Below are 21,995 nucleotides of genomic sequence, written 5' to 3'. Positions count from 1 at the left end.
GCGTGTAATGTTCACATCACATTCTTTTGGGGCTGGGCCAAGAACCAGTACGCTTGCCAGCATTTCAGCAATGAGCTAATCAGCCTTTTGGCTCCCACATTCCTGGCCCAGAGCTCCACTGGAATTAATACCGCCACTGCAGCAGACTGGAGCCCTTACAAAGACGGTGCTTCCTTTTCCTATGGCTTTCGTGGGCCCTTGCTTTATTAGTGAGCCCTAAAGCCCTTGTCCTTCAGAAAGCTTTCCCGGGCTGAGGTTCTGAGATACGATGCTAGAAATTCAGGCAAATCGTTTATTGAAAAGCCCTATCCTGGTGGCTGCTGAGGATGTAAACACAGGTGCAAAATGGCCCCCACCCTCGAGAAGCATGTAATCCATTGTGGTGGACAGGTAATGTACAAACACATATGTCCTCAGTACCATGAAGTGTCACTCACATGTCATCAGAAAAGAGCAGAAGAAGGGTGTGGAGCTTCGGAGAGGCGGGAAGAGAGGGATGGAAGAAGGCCTCGCAGAGGATGGCACTTTCAGCCTGATCTTGGAGACTATAGGATGGGACTGGCGAGCTGTCTCTCCTGACTGGGGGGGGGGGGGGCTAAATGTAGGGCAACCCCGTTGGGTGGAAACCCGTGGCAGGGGTGGTGAAAGAATTCACCTGAGGCAGAACAAAGGTGATAGAAATTTATTGAAGGCACTGCAAGGGAGCAGTGGGTAGGACAGGAAAGCAGACTGTCTGCCACTAGGCAGTGGCAGGGGGCTGGCTGTGTTGTAAACGGGGGTGTGTGGAATTTTCCCTGTTTTGGTAACTGTGCCTGGATGTAAGTAGCCTATTGATTAGTTAGGGCCTATGGATATTTTGAGGTGGGTCACCAGATGGGCCTGTGCTGAGCCAGGAGGCTGGGGTCACTGTGGGCTTTTTTTTTTTTTAATGTTTATTTGGTTTTGATGGGAGGGAGGGGCAAAGAGAGGGAGACAGAAGATCCGAAGCTGGCTCCTCACTGACAGAGGTGAGACCGACGTGGGGCTCGAACTCGTGAACCATGAGATCATGACCGGAGCTGAGGTCTGATGCTCAGCCTCCTGAGCCACTCGGGCGTCCTGTAGGTTTTTCTACCTTACTCAGGTTTCCATTGTTCAAGCCTGTTGCCCCAAAGTGGCCTCTGCAGCCGGCGCGCAATTAAGTGTGCAGTAAGTGATAGCTACTGTCCTTCCGTTGCCTAGACTTCTGTTTCCTGCTGAGTTCAATAGGAAAAAAGTTGTCTTCCACATCTCCCAGGGATTAGCTTGTGAGGCCCAGGCTGAGCTGCCAGGGGAGCAGTGTGTGTGTGGGGAAGGCGGGTACCCGCTGCCTGGTGCACAGGGACCGAGATGTCTCAGCCGGGGTGATATCCACCTTCGGCCTCTTCTGCTGCCACAGAATGGAGGAGACACCTTCTGGAGTTTGCAGAGGTTAACAGTACACATCTCATGAAAAAACGAGCTGTGCCTACATTTTCTGCCTCTGCCTCACTAATAAGATACCCTAAGTAGGGAAACAAGCCCACAGTGATTTTTTTAAAAAGTGTTTAGTGCGTCAAAGTGGGGTGGGGGAGGGGAATCGATAGAGTATTCTCAACAAGTTTGTGCCGGAGCAGGAATTCTGAAAGATGTTTAAGAGAAATCTTTATGTTGTGGCTATGTAGTACTCCAGTGTTTGTATGTTGTGGCTGTGCAGTACTCCAGTGTCCGTATGGCTGTGTCGTATTCCAGTGTCCACATCTACCACAAGCTGCTTGTTGGTTCAGTTGTCCCATCGCTGGTGGGCGTTTGGGATGTTTCCAGTTTGGGCCTATTAAGAATATAGCTTCTCTGTGCACCTGAAAGTAATATAACTCTATGCTAACTAACTGGAATTAAAATAAAAGCTTAAAAAAAAGAATCAAGTTTTTCTGACTATCCTCGTAATCTTTTGGCTGACCTATGGCTCGTTTCTCTTGCATATTTACCCAGAAGCAGACCTTTTGCATCTCAGGGCTGGTGGATGCTTATTTTTAGTAGATAAATAAATGCTAGACAGTTTTTCCAAGTGGTTGAACTGGTTCGCATCTAACCAACAATGAGTGAGAATTCAGTTTCTCTACATCCTTGCCAACTCTTGGTTTCTTTTTCATGTTTGCTTCTCGGAAGGTTATGTAGTGAGTGGTATCTCATTGTGGTTTTTATCTGCATTTTCCTGATCACTGATAAGGTTTGTTTTTTCCCATACCACCAAGCAATTCTCTGACACCAGCAGCTCACCTCAATCCTGACACCATCTACCTGGGGATATCATCAGATCCCCAGGGCTCAGTCTCTGAGAAATAAGCCCACTGACTCCATCAAAGGAGGGACCTGGAGCCTCGGAGCACAGTGAAGCGAAGCTTTAATCAATGTTCTTGTAAGAGCGGGTGTCCAAAGGAGAGGCACACTGGGGGCAGTTACGGCAGACAATTTATCTCGTAGAGTGAAAGTCCCTCCCCTGGTTCCTCATTGGCTGAGCACTTACAGAGGTTACAGCTTTACCTGGAGGTCACCTATGCAAAAAGTAGTCTGATTGGGACAAATGTAATTTCCTGAGGTGACTTTCAGTCCCTCCTTTGTTCTTTGCTGCATGCTCATTGCAGAGCCCTTGAAAATAAGCCCATGAAATGGGGAGGGGAAGAAGAACCAGGACATGAAGTGTCTAAGGGTTTGGGACTCCATTGTGGGAGGAGGTGGGGTTCGTTCATATTTTCAAAATGTTGTAAACTTATTGTTAACTAGACAGTACAAGTTTTATTTGGTATTTCTGAAAGCAAATCATCTACCTTCTCACAAGTCCTACAAGACTGCCCACTGCCCCCCATCACTTTAGATTCCAGTCGAAAGTCCAGGTTGTTACTTGTGCTTCTGACTTACTGGCTATAAGTTGGAGGGTCCCCCCACCTATCCCCGGGTTCAATTAGTTTGATAGAATGGCTCACAGAACTCAGAGAAACATTTACTTACATGTACCAGTTTATTATAAAAGATATTATAAAGGATTCGGATGAACAGCCAGATAGCAGAGATGCATAGGGCAGGGTATGTGGGAAGGGCTCAAAACTTCAATGCTTTCTGGGCATACCACTCTCCCTACATTTCCAGATTCACTAACCTGGAAGCTCCCTGACTTCTGTCCTTTTATTTTTTTTTTATTCATTTTAGTTTTGAGAGAGAGAGACAGAGACAGCGATAGAGAATGCATGCACGAGTGGGGGAGGGGCAGAGAATGAGGGAGACGGAGAATCTGAAGAGGGTTCTGTGCTTAACAGCAGGGAGCCCGATGCTGGGCTCCATCTCATGAACCCTAAGATCATGACCTGAGCCAAAGGCCAAAGTCGGATGCTTAACCAACTGACACGTCCAGGCCCTCTGTCCTTTTGGTTTTTAAGGCATGCTCTATTACCTAGGCATGACTGATTAAATCATTGGCGACTGAACTCAACCTACAGCCCTTCTTTCCTTCTAGGATATCTGGGAGTGGGACTGAAACATCCAAACCTCTAATCACATAATTGGTTTCTCTGGTGACCAGCCCTAGCCTTAGGTGGTGTAGGGTTTTTCAAAAGTCACCTCATTAACATAACACGTGATGAGCCCTTTATCATTTTAGGAAATTTGAAAAGTTTTAGGATCTCTGCACCAGGAATGCCATGAAGACCTAAGATATCTGTATCCATATAGATACCTCTTATTATATAAACCACAATATCACAATTGATAGTGTTGAGCACTTCTTTTATATTATTGTCCGTGTGGAGATCCTTTTTTGTGAAGTGACTGCTCAAGTCTCTTGCTCATTTTTGAGTGTCTTTTAAAAAAATTGATTTGTGGTAGTTTTGAAATGTCGGGTTTAATTATTCCATCTTGCTGTTTGTTTTCTTTTTGTCCCACGGATTCTTTGTTCCTTTATTTTCCATTTCTTGCCTTTATTTGGCTTGATCAGGTATTTTTTATTCTGTTGTTTTAATCTCTTAAATTCTTATTTATTCGTTCTTGCGTTATATTTTTAGTAGTTGCTCCAGAGATTTCAGTTACATCATGTCTCATTAGAGACTCTGCTCTGATATTGTCATATATTTGTACTTCTATGTGTGTTATATAGATCCAACATGGTATTATTTCTGTTTTAAGCAGTCAATATTTTGAAATATTTGTTTATGTATTTATCCTTCCTGGTGTCCTTCATTCTTTCTCGTAGTTCTAAGCTTGCATTTGGGAATATTTTCTTTTACCCTGAAGAACTTCATAGAAGTATTCTTACAGTGCAGATCTATTCACAGCAAATTCTCTTGACCTTTGTCTGAGAACACATTATTTTTTGCCTTTATTTTTGAAAAATATCTTCACTGGGTATAGATTCTAGGTTGACAGTTGTTTTTTTTCCCCCCCAACATTCTAAATATGTCAGCATTTTTACAATGTTTTTATGTCTTCTGGCTTTTACAGTGCTTGTTGAGAAATTAGTGTTTTGTTTTATTGATATTCAGATACAAGTAATTAATGTGCTTTTCCCCCCCAGTTTTAAGATTTTCTGTCTTTGTGCCTGTGCATGTCCATGCATATATGCATGTACATGGGTTTTGTACTTATACTATTTGGGGTTCGTGGAACTTTTTGGAATTGTGCAGAGTCTTTAATCAGGTTTGGAAAATTCTCAGACAGTATTCATTCAAATGCTGCTATTGTCTGTTTTTTCCCCATCTTTCTTACTACACATTTGTGATACTTTTTGACCCTGTCCTACATATCTTTTATGCTGTACAGTTTTTTTCATTCTTTTTTATATTGTTTCTGCCTGGACTTCAGTTTCAGATCCATATGTCTGAAAATTTGGATATTTTCTATTGGGTCTGCCTGAGTTTCTCTAATTGTGCCTTCAGTTCTTGCTGCTTTACTTTTAAGGTATCCAGTAAGTTCTTAATTACAGATTTTATGTTCTTCAATTATAGAATGTCCATTTTATTATTACTTTTCTGTACATTCCAAAACTGTTGAAATTCATCTTTTCACCCCTTTGTTTGCTTCTTCCTGTTTTTACACAAATGAATCATTCTTTCCTATCAAGTTTATTGAAAAATGATGTACATAAAATAAAGCACATCCATTTAGAGTGTACAACTGAAGAATTTTGACAGTTGTGTACCACAGCCATGAGACAGCATTTTCATCACCCCCAAAGGATTCCTTGCATTCCTTTACAGGCCATTCCTAGCTCTGCCTCTAGGTCCCAGGAAAACACAGACACAATTTTTGTCATTTTAGAATAGTTGTGTTTTGCATTATGTAATCATGCACTGCGTACTCTTTTTCTGTCTGGCTTCTTTCACTAAGCGTGATGGTTTTCAGATTCATCCATGTTGTGGGTATCAGCACAATGTTGAACAGCAATGGTGAGAGTGGACATCGTTGCCTATTTGCTAGTCTTAGGAGGAAAGCATTCCATATTTCACCTTTAAGTGTGGAGCTGGCTGTAGGTGTTTTTAGGTGCCCTTTATCAGATTGAGAAAATTTGTCTGCTCCTGTATGAGAATTCTTAACATCAGTGAGTGCTGAATTTTGTCAAATATTTTTCTTCATCTATTGAGATAATCATTTGGTTTTTATTCTTTATTCTGTTATTTTGGAGGAGGTAATCAAGAGGACACGACCATGTATTGACCCTTGGGCTTGAGCTGGGCAATCAGAGTCTCCTCGTTCCCTCCCCTGTCCTTTTGGAGGAGGTAATCAAGAGGACACGACCATGTATTGACCCTTGGGCTTGAGCTGGGCAATCAGAGTCTCCTCGTTCCCTCCCCTGTCCTTGGAATGTATGCTCTGCCTACCGTTCCGCTGTGGGAACTGCTTCAAGGACATAGCCTTGAGAGAGTGAGGTATTGTTGAGACCATCTGGATCATATATGTGACTGTCATGTATCCAGGTAAGGCCTCCGTCTAAACTTTTAAGGTTCTGGCAGGTGGGTGTGGAGATCTGCCTGTCCGATGTCTGCCCAAGACAGGCTCCATAAATAAGTTTCCTTGCTTCTTATACCTGCCACCTACCAGTCTGGAGTGTTCTGCCTCTTTCTTTGGTCTCTTCTAGTTATCCATATGCAGGGGCCAGTTTGTGAACTACTGTGTAGTTTTGTAATTTATTTGGTAAATTACATTGAATGATCTTGAATGTTAAATCAACCTTGTGTTTTATGGAATAAACCTCATTTAGTTGTGATGTTTTATCCTTTTGAAATATTTCTGGGTTTGGTTTGAGAGTGTTGTAAGGATTTTAGTGCCTAGTTACATGAGGGATATTGGTCTGTAGGTTTGTTTTCTTGTAACATCTTCATCTGGTGTTGGTATCGAGATAATATTGCTTCATAAAATGAGTTAAGATTGTTCTCTCCTCTTCTGTTTTCTGGAAGAATTTGTGTAGAATCAATATTATTTTTTTTCATAAATATTTTGTAGAACTCACCAGTGTAGCCCTCTGAACTTAGTGTTTTTAACAAGGAATTGAATTTATGTAATAGATATAAGCATATGTAGGCCATCTGTTGTTCCTTGAATGGACATTCATTGTTGGCTTTCAAGGAATTTTACCAATTTTTCCAAGTTGTTGAATTTGTTGGCTAAAGTTGTTCAGAATATTCTTTTATTATCCTTTTCTTGTCTAGGACTTGTAGAGGTAATTCTTTCCTTCTTTTCTTTTTTAATTTTTTAATGTTTATTTATTTTCGAGAGAGAGAGAGAGAGAGAGAGAGAGAGCACGCGTGCGCGTGCAAGTGGGGGAAGGGCAGAGAGAGAGAGAGGGAGACAGAATCTGAAGCAGGCTCCAGGCTCCAAGCTGTCAGCACAGAGCCCTACTCAGGGCTTGAACCCACAAGCCGTGAGATCATGACCTAAGCTGAAGTTGAACGCTTAACTGACTGAGCCACCCAAGTGCCCCGATAATTCTTTCATTTCTTGATACTGATGATTTATGCTCTTTTTATCCCTTTTATCTTGATCATTCTAGCAGTGAGTTTGTACATTTATACATTTTATTGATCTTTTCAAGGAACCAGCTTTCAGCTTAGTTACTGTTTTCTAAGTCTGTTTTAAATTTTGTTGATTTCTGCTCATTATTTCTTTCCTTCAACTTACTTTGACTTTGCTCTTTTTTTTTTAAAGTTTATTTATTTTTGAGAGAGACAGAGAGAGACAGAGAGAGAGAGAGAGAGCATGAGTGAGCAGGGGAGGGGCAGAGAGAGAGGGAGACTGAGGATCTGAAGCAGGCTCTGCACCGACAGCATAGAGCCTGATGCGGGGTTTGAACTTATGAACCCTGATATCATGCTGTGATCGGAAGTCAGATGGCTTAACCGACTGAGCCACCTACGTGCCCCTACTTTACTCTTTTTTTGTTTGTTTGTTTTAAGCTCCTTCAGGTAGAATTGAAGTCCATTGTTTAGAAACCTGTAGTTTGTTCCTGATCTTGAGAGTGGCCTTCCTGGTTTCTTAGTTGAGACACAGGTCCCTATCTCCTCAGTCTTGAAGGTTCAGCGAATTAAAGATTTTGAGCTTCTCGTAGGGTAGTTCTAATTTTAACTTTTTGAGGGACTTCCATATTGTTTTCCAGAGTGGCTGCACCAGTTTGCATTCCCACCAACAATGTAAGAGGGCTCCCCTTTCTCCACATCTGCACCAGCATCACTTGTTTCTTGTGTTGTTAAATTTGGCCATTCTGACAGGTGGGAGGTGATGATCTCATTTTAGTTTTGATTTGTATTTCCCTATAACTGAACAATTGCACCAGTACGTATTTACCCAAAGGATACCAAAATGCTTATTTGAAGGGGCACATGCACCCTGATGTTTATAGCAGCATTATCAACAAGAGCCAAATTATGGAAAGAGCCCAAATGTCCATTGACTGATGTATGGATAAATATGCGGTTTATATACACAATGAATATTACTCAGCCATCAAAAAGAATGAAATCTTGCCATTCACAATGACATGGATGGAACTGGAGACCATAATGCTGGACAAAATAAATCAAAGAGAGAAAAATACCACATGATTTCACTCATATGAGGAATTTAAGAAACAAAACAGATGAACATGGGGGGGGGGGAAAGAGACAGAAGCAAACCATAAGATAGACTCTTAACTATGGAGAACGAACTGAGGGTTGCCGAAGGGGAGGTGGATGGGGGAATGGGCTAATGGTGGGCATTAAGGAAGGCACTTGTGATGAGCGCTGGGTATTATATGTAAGTGATGAATCGCTAAATCGTACTCCTGAAACTAATATTACACGATATGTTAACTGAATAGAATTTAAATGAAAACTTGAAACAAGCAAACAACAAAAAATAAAGATTTTGACAACAGAAAATAAAGACCTTGAGCTCTGGCCACGCATTGAGTGGCGTCAAATCTAGCAAGACTTGAGGAGTAGATGGACTGTGTACTGTTGAAGGGTCTTTTCCTTTTGTGTGACTCTGTCCTCTGAACACCTGGAGACGTCGGGAAGGATGGCAATGTGTCTTGCTGGCCCAATCCCCTGCCTTTTTGCACAGTGCCAGAACTCCATTGTTGGGTGGGGAGAACAGGCCTTGTCTTGGGGATCCTTAGTTTCCAGTCTGTTGCAGTCCCCGTGACTGCAAAAAAGTTCTGCTGGTTTGTCTTTCCTCCCCTCGAATTCTTTAGCTTAGACCAAGCCTGATTCTTAGCCAATGTTCAGAATTAGTAACTTATTTTTAGCTTGATCTAGAAGGGCTCTTCCTTGTGTAGAATTTTAATTCATATAGTCTTCATTGTTTTGATGGTTTTAGAAATATAGGTTTTGTAATGTCTCATTTAAAAAAAGTCTGCTTGTTCCACTGGTAGTGTTACCCTGCTCTGACCTACAACAATCTAATTAGGGCAGAATTTCCCCTCCCTTTGGATAATTTATATACAATCAAATGCATCTATTTTAACTGTACAGATTAATGAATTTTGATTTATGTATACTGCCATGTAATTACCACCACAGTCAAGGTATAGAATGGAGAACATCATCCCCAAAGGTCCATGGAATCCATGGAATCATATGGTTTGTACTGACTTCTTTTTTATGTTTGGCTTCTTTCTTCCCACATCTATGCTTTTGCGCTTAATCCATGTTGTGTGGATGTATTTTGTTGCTTTTCGTTGCTGACCAGTATTCTATTGTATAGTATGTTTGTTTACTTGACTATTCATAGACATTTGGATTTTTTCCAGCTTTTGAATATTATCAATAAAGCTGCTACGAACACTTGTATACATATTCTTGTGTGAGAATATGTTTTCATTTCTCTTGTAGATGGTATGGTAAGTGATATAGAAAGTGGTTTTATAAGGATCTGTGAAACTGTTTTCTAAGGTTCTTGAATGATTTTTACATTCCTTCTAGACATATATGACAGCTTACTGCCATTTGTTTCAACACTTGTTCTTTTCATTCTTTGTTTGTAATGATTTATTTATTTGAGAGATAGAGAGTGCAGGTTGGGGAGGGGCACAGAGAGAGGGGGACAGAGGATCTGAAGCAGGTTCTGTGCTGACAGCGGAGCCTGACACCTGGCTCGAACCCACAAACTGTGAGATCACGACCTGAGCTGAAGTCGGACGCTTAACCGACTGAGCCACCCAGGCGCCCCTGTTATTTTCATTCTGTGTTAGCCATTCTATTAGATGTATCTTGATATCTCATTGTGATTTTTAGTTTTTATTTTCCTGAGGACTAATGATGGCAAGCATCTTTTTTGTATGTTCCTTAGCTGGTTTGTATGTCTTCTGTGATGTCTGTTGAAGTATTTTGCTACTTTTTTTTATTGCGCTGTTGTTTCCTTATTACTGAGTACAAAAGTTTTTTGTATATTCTGAATATTAGTCTTTTTTTCAGTTATATGTTTGAGAAATACTTTTTTTATTCTGTTATTTCCCTTTTCATTTTTATAATAAGTGTCTTTCAGATAGAATTTTAAAGTTTTGATGGAACATAAATGACCATTTGCCCCTTTGATTGGGTATGTTGCTTTTTTTTTTTTTTTTTTTTTTTTGATGTATCAAAGAAATCCTAGTCTAGTCTATCTCAAGGTCGGAAAGATTTTCTCTTTTGTTTTCTTGTAGAAGTTTTATGCTTTTAGTTTTTATATTTCAGTTAATTGTTGTGTTAGTTATCTGTTTCTTCTGACATACTTTATTGGAAATACTTTCCTTTCCTTTCCATTTCTGTTGAAATGCCTTGGCAACTTTATCAAAAATCAGTTGATCGTACATGTTTGGTCTATTTTTAGACTCTCTTCCTTTCATTTATAAGCCTATTCTTATGTTAATATCACACTATATAGATAACTGGATATTTGAAATCAGATAAGTTTTCTCCAACTTTGTTCTTTTTCCAAATAGTTGTGGCTATCCTAAGTTTTTGCCTCTGTGCTGACAGTGCAGAACCTACTTGGGATTCCCTTTTTCTCCCTCTCTCTCTATCCCTCCCACTTACACTCTCTCTCTTTCAAAATAAATAAATAAACTTAAAAAAATTAAATAAAGAACCTTGAATTGTAAGATCGTGACCTGGGCTGAAACCAAGAGTTGGATGCTCAACTGACTGAACCACCCAAGAGCCCCTTCTGCTAATATTTTAAATCGTTGAGGCACCTGGGTGGCTCAGTCAGCTAAGCGTCCAACTTCGGCTCAGGTCATGATCTCACAGTTCGTGAGTTTGAGCCCCACGTCAGGCTCTGTGCTGACAGCTCAGACCCTGGAGCCTGCTTCGGATTCTGTGTCTCCCTCTCTCTGCCCCTCCCTCACTTGTGCTTTGTCTTTCTATCTCTCAAAAATAAATAAACATTAAATTGTATTTGGTGAATTTTGGATGTTAAAACAAACTTCCGTTACCATGTTGAACCCCACTTCGTCCTGATGGATTGTTAAAAACTTATGTATGTATGTATGTATGTATGTATGTATGTATCTATCCATCTATCTATCTTCCTGAGTTTGATTTGCTAATACTTTCTAAGACTTTTACATCTGTGATCATGAGGGAAATTGTTCAGTTTTCTTGTCTGGTATTATCTTTGCCTGGTTTTGTGATGGGATCAAAGCTGATCTCATTAAGTGTATTGGGTGTGTACCTTCCTCTATTTTCTGAAAGAGTTTGTATTGGATTTAATTATTTCTTAAACTTTTGATAGAATTCATCCAGGTCTCAAGTTCTCTTTTTGAGAAGATTTTTAATAAATAATTTAGCCTTTTTGGGGGCATCTTGGTGGCTCAGTCAGTTGAGCACCCATCTTTGGTTCAGTTCATGATCTTGCTGTTTGTGAGTTTGAGCTGCTGCAGTCGGCCTGTCAGCATAGATCTCACTTCAGCTCCTCTGTCCCCTCTCTCTGCCTCTCCCCCACTTGAGCTCTCCCCAAAATATATAAATATTAAACAAAAAAAAGAATTTAACTTTTTAAAAATTAGAATCATTTCATTATTTGGCATTTTATTTAAATGTTGTAGAGTATATGCTTCCATTTCTATTAAATCAGTTATTCATACAACATTTTGTTTTGTTTTGTTTTACAGTAAATTTTTAAATATTTATTTATTTATTTATAAAAAAAGAATTTAACTTTTTAAAAATTAGAATCATTTCATTATTTGGCATTTTATTTAAATGTTGTAGAGTATATGCTTCCATTTCTATTAAATCAAATATTCATACAACATTTTGTTTTGTTTTACAGTAAATTTTTAAATATTTATTTATTTATTTTTATTTAGATTCAAGTTAGTTAACACATAGTGTAGTATTGATTTCAGGAGGAGAATTTAGTGATTCATCACTTACATATAATACCTAATGCTCAGCCCAACAGGTGCCCTCCTTAATGCCTATCACCCATTTAGCCTATCCTCCCATCCACCTCCCTCCATCAACCCTGTTTGTTCTCTAGATTTAAGTGTCTCTTATGGTTTGCCTCCCTCTCTGTTTTTATCTTATTTTATTTTTCCTTCCCTTCCCCTATGTTTTGTTTCTTAATTGACACATATAAGTGAAATCATATGTAGAACTTGTCTTTCTCTGATTGATGTATTTCACTTAGCATAATACACTCTAGTTCCATTCACATTATTGCAAATGGCAAGTTTTCATTCTTTTTGATCTCTGAGTAATATTCCATTGTATACATATACCACACCTTCTTTATCCATTCATCAGTCGTCAGATGGATATTTGAGCTCTTTCCATAATTTGGCTATTGTTGATAGTGCTGCTATAAACATTGGGGTGCATGTACCCCTTCAAATCAGCATTTTTGTATCCTTTGGATAAATACCTAGTAGTGCAATTACTGGGTTGTAGGGCAGTCCTATTTTTAATTTTTTGAGGAACCTCCATACTATTTTCCAGAGTGACTGTACCAGTTTGCATTCCCACCAATAGTGCAAAAGAGCTTCCCTTTTTTTGCATCTTCACTAATATCTGTTGTTTCCTGAGTTGTTAATTTTTTTAGCCATTATGACAGGTCTCATTGTGGTTTTGATTTGTATTTCTCTGATGATGAGTGATAATTGGGCATATTTTCATTTGTCTGTTAGCCATCTGTGTATCTTCTTTGGGAAAGTGTCTATTCATGTTCTCTCCCCTTTTCTTCACTGGATTATTTGTGTTTTGGGTGTTGAGTTTGATAGGTTCTTTATAGATTTTGGACACTAACCCTTTGTCATTTCCAAATCTTCTTCCACTCTACCTTTTAGTTTTATTGTGATTGTTTCTTTCACTGTGCAGAAGCTTTTTATCTTGATGAGGTCCCAGTAGTTCATTTTTGCTTTTGTTTCTCTTGCCTCAGGAGACATATCTAGTAAGACTTTGCTGTGGCCGAGGTCAAAGAGGTTGCTGCCTGTTTTCTTTTCTAGGATTTTGATGGTTTCCTGTCTTACATTTATGTCTTTTATCCATTTTGAATTCATTTTTGTGTATGGTATAAGAAAATGGTCCAATTTCATTCTTCTGCATGTTGCAGTCCAGTTTTCCCAACACCATTTGTTGAAGAGACTGTCTTTTTCCCGTTGGATATTCTTTCCTGCTTTGGCAAAGATTAGTTGATCATATGATTGTGGGTCCATTTCTGGCTTCTCTATTCTGTTCCATTGATCTATATGTGTGTATTTGGGCCATTACTATACCATTTTGAGGTTTACAGCTTTGTAATACAGCTTGAAGTCTGAATTGTGATGCCTCCAGCTTTGGTTTTCTTTTTCAACATTACTTTGGCTATTCAGGGTCTTTTGTGGTTCCCTACACATTTTAGAATTGTTTGTTCTAGCTCTGTGAAGAATGCTGGTGTTATTTTGATAGGGATGGCATTAAATGTTTAGATTGCTTTGGGTAGTATAGACATTTTAACAATATTTGTTCTTCTAATCCATGAGCATGAAATGTTTTTCTATTTCTTTTTGTCTTCTTCAGTTTCATTCATAAGCTTTCCGTAGTTTTCAGTGTACAGATTTTTTACCTCTTTATTCCTAGGTATCTTATGGTTTTTGGTGCAATTTTAAATGAGATCAATTACCTGATTTCTGCTTCTGCTGCTTCATTATTGGTGTATAGTAATGCAACACATTTCCATATGTTGATTTTATATCCTGTGACTTTGCTGAATTCATGTATCAGTTCTAGCAATTTTTTGGTGGAGTCTTTTGGGTTTTCCATGTAGAATATCATGTTGTCTGCAGAGAGTGAAAGTTTGACTTCTTCCTTGCCAATTTGGCTGACTTATTTTTTTGTTGTCTGATTGCTGAGGCTAGGACTTCCAGTACTATGTTGAAGAACAGTGGTGAGAGTGGACATCGCTGTTGTGTTCCTGATGTTAGGGGGAAAGCTCTCAGCTTTTACCCATTGAGGATGATGTTAGCTGTGGGTCATTTGTATATGGCCTTTATGATGTTGAGGTATGTTCCTTGTATACCTACTTTCTTGAGGGTTTTTATGAAGAAAGGATTCTGTATTTTGTCAAATGCTTTTTCTGCATGTATCGAGATGATCATGTGGTTCTTACCCTTTCTTTTATTAATGTGGTGTATCACATCGATTGATTTGCGGGTATTGAACTACTCCTGCAGCCCAGGAATAAATCCCATTTGATCATGGTGAATAATTCTTTGAATGTATTTTTGGTTTCATTTTGCTAGTAACTTCTTGAGAATTTTTGCATCCATGTTCATCAGGGATATTGGCCTTTAATTCTCCTTTTTAGTGAGGTCTTTGTCTGGTTTTGGAATCAAGGTAATGCTGGCCTCATAGAATGAGTTTGGAATTTTTCCTTTCATTTCTATTTTTGGAATAGTTTTAAAAGATTTTGTATTAATTCTTCTTTTAATGTTTGGTAGAATTCCCTTGGGAAGCTGTACAGCCCTGGACCCTTGTTTGTTGGGAGATTTTTTATTATGGATTCAGTTTCTTTACTGACTATGGGTCTGTTCAAATTTTCTATTTATTCCTGTTTCAATTTTGGTAGTTTATATGTTTCTAGGAATTAAAAAAAATTTTTTTTTAATTTAATTTTTTATTTTTTTAAATTTACATCCAAATTAGTTAGCATATAGTGCAACAGTGATTTCAGGAGTAGATTCCTTGGTGCCACTTACCCATTTAGCCCATCCCCCCTCCCACAACCCCTCCAGTAACCCTCAGTTTGTTCTCCATATTTATGAGTTTCTTCTGTTTTGTCCCCCTCCCTGTTTTTATATTATTTTTGTTTCCCTTCCCTTATGTTCATCTGTTTTGTCTCTTAAAGTCCTCATATGAGTGAAGTCATATAATTTTTGTCTTTCTCTGACTGACTAATTTCACTTAGCATAATACATTCTAGTTCCATCCACATAGTTGCAAATGACAAGATTTCGTTCTTTTTGATTGCCGAGTAATACTCCATTGTATATATATACCACATCTTCTTTATTCATTCATTCATCGATGGACATTTGGGCTCTTTCCGTACTTTGGCTATTGTTGATAGTGCTGCTATAAACATGGGGGTGCATGTGTCCCTTTGAAACAGCACACCTGTATCCTGTGGATAAATGCCTAGTAGTGCAATTGCTGGGTCGTAGGGTAGTTCTGTTTTTAGTTTTTTGAGGAACCTGCATACTGTTTTCCAGACTGGCTGCACCAGCTTGCATTCCCATATGTTTCTAGGAATTTATCCATTTCTTTCAGATTGCCCAATTTGTTGGCATATAATTTGCTCATAATGTTCTCTTATAATTGTTGCTATGTCTGTGGTATTGGTTGCAACCTCTCCTCTTTCATTTGTGATTTTATTTATTGGGGTCCTTTCCTTTTTCTTTTTCATAAGTCTAACTTGGGGTTTGTTGATTTTGTTAATTCTTTCAAAGATTCAGCTCCTAGTTTCATTGATCTGTTCTACTATTTTTTTGATTTCGATATCATTGGTTTCTGCTCTGATCTTTATTGTTTCCCTTCTTCTGCTGGTTTTGGGTTTTATTTGCTGTTCTTTTTCCAGCTCCTCAAGGCGTAAGGTTAGGTTGTGTATTTGAGACAGTTCTTCATTCTTCAGGAAGGCCTGGATTGCTATATAGTTCCCTCTTATGACCACCTTTGCTGCATCCCAGAGGTTTTGGACTGTTGTGTTTTCATTTTCATTGGCTTCCATGTACTTTTTAAATTTCCTCCTTAATTTATTGGTTAACCTATTCATTCTTTAGTAGGATGTTCTTTAACCTCCAAGTATTTGTGGTCTTTCCAGATTTTTTCTTGTGGTTAATTTCAAGTCTCATAGTGTTGTGGTTAAAAAATAGGCATAGTATGATCTCAAACTTTTTGTATTTGAGGGCTGATTTGTCCCAGTATGTGATCTAGTCTGGAGACTGTTCCATGTGCACTCTAGAAGAATATTCTGCTGCTTTAGAATGAAATGTTCTGAAAATATCTGTTAAGTCTATATGGTCCAGTGTGTCATTCAAAGCCATTGTTTTCTTGTTGATTTTCTGCTTAAATGATTTGTCCATTGTTGTAAGTGGGTGTTAAAGTTCCCTATTATTATTGTATTTTTATCAATGAGTTTCTTTATGTTTGTTATTGATTGATTTATATACTTGGGTGCCTTCAAGTTGGGGGCATAAGTATTTCCAATTGTTAGATCTTCCTGATGGATAGACCTCTTAGTTATGATATAATGCCTTTAAGAATTTAGCTCTTTAGATCTTTTCAGAGTTTTGTGTCCTGAGTCAGTTTTGGTATTTCATGTTTTATAAAGTATTGATTTTTTCTAAGTTATCAAGTTCAGTGACAAAATTTCTTTTTTATATTGCTTTATTATTTTTCATTATTGTAAGATCTGTAATGATGTCTCCTCTTTCACTACTGAAATTTATAACATGCATTTTTTCTCTTTTCTTGATCAGTCTAGCTAGCAGTTAATCAATTCTATCAACTTTTTCAAATATACAGATTTTGCTTTTATTGATTTTCTCCATTTTTGTCTGTTTTTCCTTTTATTGATTTTTATTCTAAATTTATTATTTTCTTCCTTCTATTTACTTTGGATATACTTTGCTGTTACTTTTCTAGCTTATTAAGGTAGAAGTTAAGATAATTGATTTTGGATTTTTTTTCTCTTCTGATATTAGAGAAGCTAAGATAATTTATTATGGATATTTTTCTCTTCTGATATTAGCATTTAGACTTAAAAATTTCCCTCTAAGCACTGCTTTAGCTGTATCCTGCATGTTTTAAAAATGTTTTATTTTGAAATAATTATAGACTCATAGGAAGTTGCAAAAATAATATAAAGAATCCTGTGTATCCTTCACCCACTTACCCCCAAGGTGACATCTTATATAACTGTAGGTCAATATCAAACTTAGGGAATTGACATTGATATCTTGATATATTGACGTTGATACACTGTTAACTAGACCACAGGCATTCAGCTTTCACCATATTTTTTTAAATTAATTTGTTTTCATGTTTATTGATTTTTGAGAGACAGAGATAGACAGAGCACGAGTTGGGGAAGAGCAGAGAGAGAGGGAGACACAGAATCTGAAGCAGGCTCCAGGCTCTGAGCTGGCAGCACAGAGCCCAGTGCAGGGCTCGAACTCACGAACTGCGAGATCATGACCTGAACCGAAGTCGGATGCTTAACTAACTGAGCCACCCAGGCATCCCAGCTTTTACCATATTTTTAACCTGCATCTCTGTGTGTGTGTGTGTGTGTGTGTGTGTGTGTACAGTTCTATGCAGTTTTATTCCCTGAATAGATTTTGTGTAATTAATACAACAGTCAAGACACAGAACTGTTCCCTCACCATAAGAGAATTCCCTGTACTTCCTCTTTGTATTCACAGTCATTCTCCATCCCACTCCCTGACCCTGACCCTTGGGAACTACTAATCTGTTCTTTACCTGCATAGTTTTGTCATTTTGAGAATGTTATATAAGTGGAAATTCACATAATATTCAGTGTTTGGGGATTAGCTCCTCCCTAGCCCCAAGTATAATGTTCTTGCAAGTATTTCCAGATTGTTGCAGGCATCAATAGTTTATTCCCCTGTATTGTTGAGTAGTATTACATTGTATGGATTTATCAGAGTTTGTTCAACCACTTACCCATTGAAGGGCATTTGCATTATTTCCAATATTGCTGTTAAGAGTAAAGCTGCTAGGAACGTTCGTGTGTGTGTGTGTGTGTGTGTGTATGTAAACAACATTTCATTTTCTGGGACAACTGCTCATGAGTATAATTTCTGGGTCATGTGATGGTTGCAAGTTTAATTAGAAGCTGCCAAGCAGTTTTTCCAGATTTTACATTGCCACTGGAAATTTATGAATATCCGACATTTTTACTGTCTTGTATGTTCATTTTCAGTCAGTTAAAAATATTTTCTAAAATTCCTTATAGTATCTTCTTTGTCTCTGGGTCTTTTAGAAATGTGACATTTCACTTACAGATATTTAGAGTTTTTCTATATACTTCTTTTGCTGATTTCTAATTTAATTTTTTGTTGTTAGAAAATATATTTTGTATTATTTTTAAACTTTTACTTGTTCACTTGAAATTAGTTTGTATTCTTCAGTTATTGGCTGGGGTGTTCTAAAAGTTTTAATTAGGGGTGCCTGGGTGGCTAACTTGGTTAAGTGTCTGACTGTTGGTTTTAACTTAGGTCATGATCTCACAGTTCGAGACCCACATTGGGTTCTACACTGGCAGTGTTGTACCTGCTTGAGATTCTCTCTCTCTCTCTCTCTCTCTCTCTCTCTCTCTCTCTCTCTCCCTCCCCCTCCCTCCCTTTCTCTCTTTGCCTCTCCCCTGCTTATGTACACTCTTTCTCACACTCAAAATAAGTAAATAAACTTTAAAAATAAAAGTTTTAGTTAGGAAATTGATTGGTGGTATTAAGTCTTCTTTTGTCAATTTCATGTCTTTTTGCTTTATTTCGTTCAGAGAGAGGTGTGTTGTCTTATTTCTATTTTTAATTCTGTCAGGTATTGTGTACATTCACATGTGGGATTAGTGTGTCTTAATAGATTGACATTTTTATCACTATAAGATGTCCTTCTTTGTCTCTGGTTAGTGTTTTGTATCTAGTATATCTTTTTCTATTCTTTTTCTTTTAAGGTATTCGTGTCTTTATTTAAACTGGGTTTTATTAGAGACAGCATATTGTTAGGGATTGTTTTTCACGCTGTCTTTGCCTTTTTACTGGAATGTTTTGGCCATTTACATTGATTGTAATGCAATTATTATATGATAATTTTTATATCATTGGGTTTAAATCTGCTATCTTGCTATTAAAATTTTATCTGTTTATTCCTCTCTCTTGTCTATTAGAAAAGAAGGTATTTGTATTTTTCATATTCCACCTTATCTCCAACACTGACAATTCCTATCTCTTTTAATTTTTGTTTCTATTGTTTTGTTATTTTTGTTTTTGTTATTTTTTTTATTGGTATCATTTTAATTCCTTCTGAAGAAATTCCTCTAACATCTCTTGTTGCTTAAGTTTGCTGGTGACAAATTCTTTCAGTTTTTGTGTATCTGAAAATGACCTTATTTCTCCTTAATTTGGAAGAATATTTTTTGGACGTAAAATTTTAGGTTAACAGTCTTTTTTTCAGCACTTAAAATGTTTTCATCCATTGTGTTTTGGGTGTATAATTTATGATAAGACATCTGTGCTAATTCTTCTATTTCTTCCTCTTCAGTTACTCTTTGATATCTCAGTATGATTTTCATTGTGTTTCTCTTTCTTAAATTTCATTAAGTGTTTTCAATATGTGGGTCTATTGGTTTTATTAAATTTGGAATATTATCTGGTGTTTTATGACATTTCTTCAAATATATATATATATATATATATATATATATACACATATATATTTGTGTGTGTACTTTCCTCTTCACTTCTGGAACTTCTGTTTATGTTATACTACTTGATATCCCACAGGTAACTGGGGCTCTTTCTTCCTAGTCTTTTTTATCTCTGTGTTTCACTTTGGGTATTTTCTTTTTTTTTTTAATTTTTTTTTTTTTTAACGTTTTATTTATTTTTGAGACAGAGACAGAGCATGAACGGGGGAGGGGCAGAGAGAGAGGGAGACACAGAATCGGAAGCAGGCTCCAGGCTCTGAGCCATTAGCCCAGAGCCTGATGCGGGGCTCGAACTCACGGACTGCGAGTTCGTGACCTGAGCTGAAGTCGGCCTCTTAACCGACTGAGCCACCCAGGCGCCCCTCACTTTGGGTATTTTCTATCTCTGTGTTGCCAATACCATTTCTTCTGCCTAATTAGCTGTTAATCTCATTTATTGAAATTTTCATTTCCAACCTATATGTATTTATTTCACCTCCATAAGTTCTATCTGGTTCTTTTTTAAATCTTCTGTTTATCTCCTGCTGTGTTCATGTAGCCTTTGAAATACTTGTACATATGCATAATAGTTGTCTTAAAATCCTTATTTGGACAGTTCATCATCTCTGCCTTTCAGAGTCTGTTTCTCTTGACTGTTCTTTCTCTTGTTTTTGGTCACCATTTTTGTTTATTTGCTTGTTTGTTTCTTTGTAGGTCCAGTAACATTAATTGGATGGTAGACATCATAAATATTACAGTAAGTGTCTGGATTTTGACTTTTTTTAAAAATAAGAATGTTAGACTTTGTTCTTTCAGACAGATGGGTTACTTGTGGATTGCCTTGATATTTGTTAAGGTTTAATTTTAAGTTTTTTTGGGTTGAGTATGTTTTACTCTAGGGCTAATTTAGCTCCATTATTGAGGTGCAGCCCTACTGCTGTTTCTTTTTGTTGCTCTGGTAGTTCAGCTGGGGCTTTCAACTAAGGCTGGTCAAAACTGTAAATGTCTCTCAATGCTTTATTAAGCAATTAAAAATGTTTATTTTATAATTCTCTGGTCAGTTTTCCCCCCTCATGTCATTGACTTTCTTGTGTAGCTTACAATTTGGCAACAGATGGAGGGGACCTCCATGGAGATTTTTGGAGCTCTTTTTATGAGTGGCTCTTCTCTTCAGAGCCTTTCTACCTATCTCCTCTTCACAATCTCCAACTGCCTCAGCCTCCCTGAGCTCTGATGTGTTTCCCCAGCTCAGTATGCTGTGATGTTCTGCTTGAGTTCCCCCCCTGCCATGCAGTCTCGAAAGTCCTTTTTTTTTTTTTAATGTGTATTTATTTATTTTGAGACAGAGAGTGGGAGGGAGAGCAGAGGAGGGGCAGAAAGAGAGAGAAAGAATCCTTAGCAGGCTCCACACTGTCAGCACAGAGCCTGACTTGGGGCTTGATCCCACAAACTGTGAGATCATGACCTGAGCCAAAATCAAGAGCTGGATGCTTAACTGACTGAGCCACCCAGGTGTCCCAGTGGAAGGTACTTTTATTACGACAGTCAAGGAAATTACATGGCTTTGACTCTCTTTTGCAGCCTGTTGTCTGAAATCAGTTGTTTCATATGTATTTTTTTTCCCAGTTTTCTGGTTGTTTACAGCAAGAGGATAAGCCCTATCCTGGTTACTTCATCATGGGCATAAGCAAAATTCTCTTTCCTTTTTATAAAAAGTTTTTCTTATTTTTTAGAATTGTAAAATACCTATGACATAAGGTTCACCATTTTAACTATTTTTAAGTGTATAGCTCAGTGGCATCAAGCATACGTGTACGGTTGTGCAACCATGACCACCATCCATCTCTAGAGCTCTTTTCATCTTGGAAAACTGAACGTCTGTACCCATTAAATAATAACTGGCCATTTCCCCCTGCTGCCAATGTGTAGAAACCACCATCCTACTTTCTCTCTGAGTGTGACTGCTCCAGGCACTTCATATAAATGGACTTGTATAGGATTTTTCCTTTTGTGACTGGTTTATTTCACTTCTTTTTATTTTTATTTTTTAATTTAATTTTAGTTTTAATTTTATTTTTTTAAGCCGCTTTATTGATGAATGATTGACATACAAAAAGCTATACATATTTAATGTACACAAATTGGTGAGTTTAAGATGCGGCTGTTTTTTTGTTTTGTTTTATTTTTTTAATTTACATCCAAGTTAGTTAGGATCTAGTGCAACAATGATTTCAGGAGTAGATTCCTTAATGCCCCCTACCCACTTAGCCCATACCCCCTCCCACAAACCGTTTAGCAACCCTCTGTTTGTTCTCCATATTTAAGAGTCTCTTATGTTTTGTCCCCCTCCCTGTTTTTATATTATTTTTACTTCCGTTATGTTTCATCTGTTTTGTATCTTAAAGTCCTCATGTGAGTGAAGTCCTATGATATTTGTCTTTCTGACTAATTTCGTTTAGCATAATACCCTCCAGTTCCATCCATGTAGTTGCAAATCGCAAGATTTCATTCTTTTTGATTGCTGAGTAATACTCCATTGTATGTATATACCACATCCTCTATATCCTTTCATCCATTGATGGACATTTGGG

At 37.8% G+C, this 21,995-nt stretch overlaps 1 protein-coding gene across 13 annotated transcripts in view; it reads left to right on the top strand.

Annotated features, from left to right (window-relative positions):
* Positions 1 to 21,995, top strand: part of PCBP3 (poly(rC) binding protein 3) — a 274,553-nt gene that overhangs the window by 30,092 nt on the left and 222,466 nt on the right. For 12 of the 13 annotated variants that reach the window (XM_042954554.1, XM_042954562.1, XM_042954561.1 and 9 more), the window contains exon 2: positions 20,119 to 20,161. The exons of the other annotated variant lie outside the window; for it this stretch is intronic. The gene's annotated coding sequence lies outside the window, so the exon portion shown is untranslated. The remainder of the gene's footprint in view (positions 1 to 20,118; positions 20,162 to 21,995) is intronic. 13 annotated transcript variants of the gene reach the window in all.

Source organism: Panthera leo, chromosome C2 (genome assembly GCF_018350215.1).
Source record: "Panthera leo isolate Ple1 chromosome C2, P.leo_Ple1_pat1.1, whole genome shotgun sequence".
Taxonomy (NCBI): domain Eukaryota; kingdom Metazoa; phylum Chordata; class Mammalia; order Carnivora; family Felidae; genus Panthera; species Panthera leo.
Note: the sequence above shows the minus strand (reverse complement) of the source record. Positions and strands in the feature narration are given on the sequence as shown.